The sequence below is a fragment of the Trachypithecus francoisi genome, unplaced genomic scaffold, assembly GCF_009764315.1.
Source record: "Trachypithecus francoisi isolate TF-2019V2 unplaced genomic scaffold, Tfra_2.0 Lachesis_group16, whole genome shotgun sequence".
NCBI lineage: Eukaryota > Metazoa > Chordata > Mammalia > Primates > Cercopithecidae > Trachypithecus > Trachypithecus francoisi.
In genome coordinates this window covers 51,736,783-51,742,652 of record NW_022681461.1, presented here as the reverse complement: position 1 = coordinate 51,742,652, position 5,870 = coordinate 51,736,783, and the positions used below count along the sequence as shown (strand labels likewise).

General features: G+C 44.8%; 1 pseudogene across 1 annotated transcript; it reads right to left on the bottom strand.

Annotated features, from left to right (window-relative positions):
- Positions 1-273: 273 nt before the first annotated feature.
- Positions 274-2,557, bottom strand: LOC117099244 (annotated as a pseudogene). Its single transcript, XR_004443739.1, has one exon. The product of XR_004443739.1 is annotated as a far upstream element-binding protein 2-like (transcript).
- Positions 2,558-5,870: the final 3,313 nt, after the last annotated feature.

Here is a 5,870-nt window from a genome sequence, read left to right as displayed (position 1 = left end):
CTGTCTCTTTCTACCATGTGGGGGCACAGTGAGAAGGCAGCCTCAGCAAGCCAGGAAGAGAGCCGTTACCAGAAACTGAATTGGCCAGCACCATGATTTTGGACTTCTTGGTCTTCCGAACTGTGAGAAAATAAATTTCTGTTTAAGCCATCCAGTCTGTGGTATTTTCTTAGGGCATCCTCAGCACAATAACATGATTGCCATGCTTGAAAATGAAGACTTGAGTTGTCAAACTAGAAAATAAAATCAATGTTAACTATATTTGATTTTTTTTTTTTTTTTTTTTTTTTTTTGCTTTTTAGAAGTTTATTTTAAAAACAAGAGGGCCGAGGGTGGGAGAAATTGAATTGTTTTATTGTCAGAGAGGCAGGTTCAGGAATGCCGAGGGGTGGAGAATAGAGACTTTTATATATACATACATACATATACATAAAACTTAATAACTTCTGCTTTGCTCTTTGTTTTTTTTAATTTGTAAGGTTTCTTTTTTGGCAGAGATTTAGATCTCGCCATCTTCTCTGGCTGGCTCAACCTGAAGGATCCCAGTTTTGAAAGAAAAAGTATGTGAGACTCAGAGTGGGCGAGAGAGTGAGGGCTCGGCACACTCCCATTCCCCTGAGCCCCCGTGCTTGCCTCAAGGGCTCCCCTATACTCCTCACGGCAGCCATCGCTCTCTCGCCAAGCAAAACCGAAGCCCTCAAACGGAAAAAAAAAATGGAAAAAAAAAAAAAGATGTTTCACGGATAAAGAAGTTCACATTCATTCGATTCATTGAGCCTGTTGCTGTCCCTGCTGCGTGGGCGGTGGCTGGTGGCCTCTGGGACCTGGGATCTGTCCTTAGTAAGCGGTTTGCTGTCTGTAATATTCTCCCCAGGCTGCACTGTAGTCTGACTGGGAGCCTGGGGGAGCTCCTGGACCCCCTCCGGGGGCCACTTGCGCCTGCTTCTTGTAGTACTCTTCCCAGGCCTTAGTGTAGTCCGACTGCCCGGTGGGCGGGGACTGAGGGGGCTCACCTTGAGCGGGTGGAGCCCCGGGGTCCGGCGACGGCGCCGGGGACTGCTGGTGGTAGTGTGAGTAGTAGGCGGCCCATGTGGCGTTGGGGTCCGCGATAGCCGCAGCTGCTTTGCTTGGGTCGTGAGGAGCAGGTGGTTGCCACTAAGGGTAGGTATTGCCCCAGCCCTGGTGAGGAGGGAGCCCCCCGGCATGCGGGGGAGCCCAGGTGGCCCCTGGTTGAAGGGCCCCCTCGATAAGCTGCCTGGTGTGGTGGATCTGCTGGGGTGAACCCTAGATAATGAACAACTTGAAGTTGGGATCCCCGTCGGGTGGTAGCTGCCAGGAGATCTCTAGGAAGGCTCCCGTCTGCTGGTTCATGGCTTTCAAGTTCTCGCCACCTCCGCCAATGATCAGCCCGCACTTGTGAGTGGGGATGGAGAAGGTCATCTCCCCGCAGGGGGCCCCCAGTTGCCTTGGCCTCTTCCTCGGCCTCCCCGGGGGCATGCCTGGACCCCCTGGAGTGCCTGGGGGACCACTCCTGAGGCTCTGGAAAAGGTCGTTGATGATCCGGGCTGCGTGCTTGCACCTGTCTGGGGACCCCATTATATGAGCAATCTCGGGCCCTGTCCCGTCATCTTGCTTGAACTGTATCTGCACACCAGCGTCATTCTGGATCTTCTTGATCATCTCTCCTCTCCGGCCAATGACCACGCCGACAGAATGCCTGGGCACCTGCACATGGATGCCCCTGCCAATCTGAGATCCCTACTCTTTCCGGTCCCCAAAGCCGCCTCGGTCACGTTCCTGGAGGATGTCCATCACCATCTCACAGGCTTGCTGCACTTTGTAAGGATCCCCAGGGATCCGGAGAGGGTTGTCCACATTGGAATTCTGAGAACCATCCTGAATTAAGATCATCTTCACTCCAGCGCGTTCCTGCAGCTGCTTCATGGTCTCCCCGCCCTTGGCGATGACCAGGCCGGCCTTCCCCGCAGGGACCATGTCCTGCACGGTACCGTTCTGGCCCCTGTGGGAGTTGTGGAACTGTCCTGGGGTCCTCCCATGACCCCGAGATATAATGTCATCCAGCATCATCTTTGCTTTCTGTAGAGATTCTGTGGCTCCTGTCAAGGACACATTGTGCTCGGGTAGGCCACTGCTGTCTGGAGTAATCTGTACTTTGCAGGCTGAATCCTGTTGGATTTTGTCAATTTGTTCGCCCCCTCTGCCAAAGATCAGGCCCACCATGCCCTCTGGGACCTTGTACTCTTCTGTCATTGAAGTCCTTGGAGGAGGATGGATAGGTCCAAGTTGATAACTGATTGCGTCTCCCTGAGAAGCCAGCTTCTTGCTCTCCGGTTGATCTCCATCTTCCAACTGTCTCATGACCACCCCCCCCCCCCCCCCACGACAAAGCAAAATCAGAAGTGCTGTTATTCACTGTCGTTGCAGCATCACCTGCAATTTTGGCTGCGATCTTGGGAGGAGCCAGTCTCCAGCCCCGGAGGCATTGAGACAGCCCAGGAGCCGATCTGTTTCCTGAAAGGAGGCAAAGTCCTCCCATTCTACCGACCTCCACCCCTCCAGGCCATGGGGAGGCTGCAAATGGAGCTGAAGAGGTCAGTCCTAGCAGCATGTGACACCTTCTTGTCATCATGCCTCAATAGACGGTGGTGGGAGGCCCTCCCCTCTTTTCCCCAAAGAAACAGACCACCTTTCAAGTCACCAAAGCGTCCCAAAACCAGTTCCTACGCTCATTTTCCCCATTTCACCCAAGTTCTCAGCCCTAAATAGTTTCTTTATGCACTTTCCCGACTCAAGAGGAAGGACCGTCCTTCTCACCCCTCACAATGCCCCTTGTCTAAGGGAGGGAACAGAAATGGGATTGGGTTGGGGGCAAACACTGCCCTTTGCCCTGATATGGAGAGGAGAGTAAAGACCCTCTGCCCTGGAAGGTGGACCCTGCCTCCAGGCATGTCCTAAGGCCATGCAGAGAGTGGGGTGGGGGTGTCCCAAAAGTACCACCTCGAGCTCCTGGGCGCCTGAACACCTAGGAGCCGCTCCTGGTAACCCCCAGTGTGCCCCTAACCCCTGCAGGGGCATCACCTCCAGGAGCCCACTTAAGGCACTATGGGACGGCCAGGCCCCTGCCCACGGCCGCAACTATGTTTGATTTTTATACCATGTTGGAAAGTTCACATTTCTACTCACCAAATAAAGGAGTTTGATTTTGCATCATAACCTAGGCTTTAATTCAGCAACTTTTTCTAATTTATAAGTAGTAGATTACTTGGGATTTTAATTGAGTAATAAACATATTATTTTAAATGTTCTCAGATGCAGCCAGCATTTCACACTCATCTGCGTTTGCAGGTGTTTTACTAAACTCAAATGGCCTTTCTTAAATTCAATAGAAAACGTGCTCAGAATTATAATACAACAATAATTTAATAGTTAAATATAAATTCATCAGTAACAGCACAAATAAAACAGTTTTCCTCCTTAGAAGAAAATTAATTTTTATGAAAGTTGGAAACTTGGTTTTACTTTTCTTTTTAATGTGGAATAAACTGAAATGTGTCAAAATCTCACCCTCATTTTTCTCAATAAATTAAACACCAATTAAAATTGGAATGTATAGCATATTTGTTTACATTGCTTTAATAATTTTTGAATGCCTATACAATCTTCCAGTGCTTAGGCTAGTCAGTCAATATGAAGTAATCATATAGCTGTGATTACTGGTAGGTAGATTCTGATAGAAAAAATCCTGTATTTTTGTTTTATAGGTTTATAGGAAAAAATATTTGCAATGCTATCACCTTGCAGTTAGGAAATCTCGCTAACATATAATTAGTTTCAAAATTCAGTTGAGAAATGCAATAGTATTATTTAAAAATCAGTATAACTTTATATTCTGTTCAGAAGGCTCTCAAATATTCAAGGAACATAAAAACACTAGAAATACTACATTTTGGCAGAAAAGAAGCATCAAACCCAATTCCCATCTGAATGTTAAAAAATGTTTGAAGCTTTAATTTGTTAGTCTTTTCAACATCTTTTAAATTGATCCTCTTACACATGCAAGAAACTATCTTAGAGGCTTTAGAAAATTTAAGGATGAAACAGACTCATGGGTATGTGGCTCAGGGGTAATAAGATAAATATACAAATAAACAAAATATTATTGTATGATCCAGGCAAAGATGGAATTACGTGAGTTCAGAGGAAGAATAAATTCTTTCCAGAAAAGAGAATCAGGGAAGATATCTGTGTGGAAAAGGGAGAATTTGAGTGTAGCATTGTGGCTTGGATATAATTTAGACATGTTATTTTATTGAAAATGATTGGATGTTTCTCAATATCCATGCCTGGAGGCAGGATCCACCTTCCCAGGCAGGAACAGTATCTTTCCCTACAAGTCCCTTCACACACCAACTTTTCTAGGTCTTTTCTTCTTCTGGATGGACTACCTACCTCTGAAATATCTTAAAATCTAATATTCAGTCCATTCAACATAACCTCCAATTCATCTAGGGAGCTTCTGCTTTCATCTTCATCTTTGCTTTGCTGTCATTAATATTTATAGGTCTTTAATGGAACAACTTTGGAGCTGAAAGACCTAAAGTGAAGTCCAAGCTCTACTACCTAGTAGCTGAAAAAGCTGCTAAGTTGCTTATTCATCCTAACCCTCAGCATCCTCATTTTCAAAGTGATATATATTACTGGTAGTTCCCATATCACAGGATGGTTGAAAGTATTCAATTAGGTAACATACAAAAAGATTGTAGCATTCTGCCTGGCTTAAATAAAAACACAATAAATATTAACTTGTGTGTTGTATATCTTATTATTACTATTTACCAAGTCCATTCTGGTTGTATTTTCTTTCTAACTCACACTGAACTATCTGATTGATCATTTTCTAGCCTCTTTTATCAGAACTATCAAATCTCGTCCTCTTGTCCTTCTGACACACACCATGTAAACAACCAGACTTGGATAAATCTAATGGCTCATTCTTTTCTGTTCCTACTTACAGCCTGCTGAGTACTGCTGGATGAAATCACCCAATAGTGGGTTTAGTACATTTTCAATGTTGTAGCCTTCCATGATCCTGTGGCACTTAATGCCACAGGTCAATTCTGTGATATATCTCTGGACAATTCTTCTCCTATTTAACGACTAAAAGCCTTTCCCATTCCTTTCAAGAATGACCGAACTTGTGAGACCCTCATTCTCAGCAGGGTACTTTGGCTATGAATTTGAAGAACCTTTTAGCAATCTCCTGCTCTCCTTCCCCAACAAGCTGTTCTAGGAACACCCCATCCTTCCTGCCTCTCTTTCATAACTTATTGCTTACTTTAAAGGTGGCACATTTGTTGAACTTCAGTCTACTTAGATCTAGTTATCACTTCTTAATTACTCTTGCTACTTGTAGACTGTTCCTTCAATTGCCCTCAAGTTTGGACATTTCTAAGGACCTTTTCTTTTCCACATTTCTTTGCTGTTTGCAATTTCTCCCATTGAAGCCACAAGAATAGTTAAGATTCTATACAAGTTCTGTTATCAGAACTTGTTTGCTCTGTTTCTGTCTTCATGTAAATGGTGCAGAAATAGAGAAAACTCTATTTCTGTCTTCATGTAAATGGTGCAATGAACCTAATTTGACATCCTCCTGAAATCATATTCACCCTTTAATCAACTTCATTTTGAGCACTGAAATTACTTTATTGTATCTATGTCTTTTAATCACCAAAATCAATGAGTTCATCTAATTTCTCAGAAATCACACCTTCTTCTGGTCTTTCACCTACCTCACTGTGAGCGCTGGTTTAGTCTTTTTCTCAGGTCCTTCCACTTATGTCTCCCCTGAT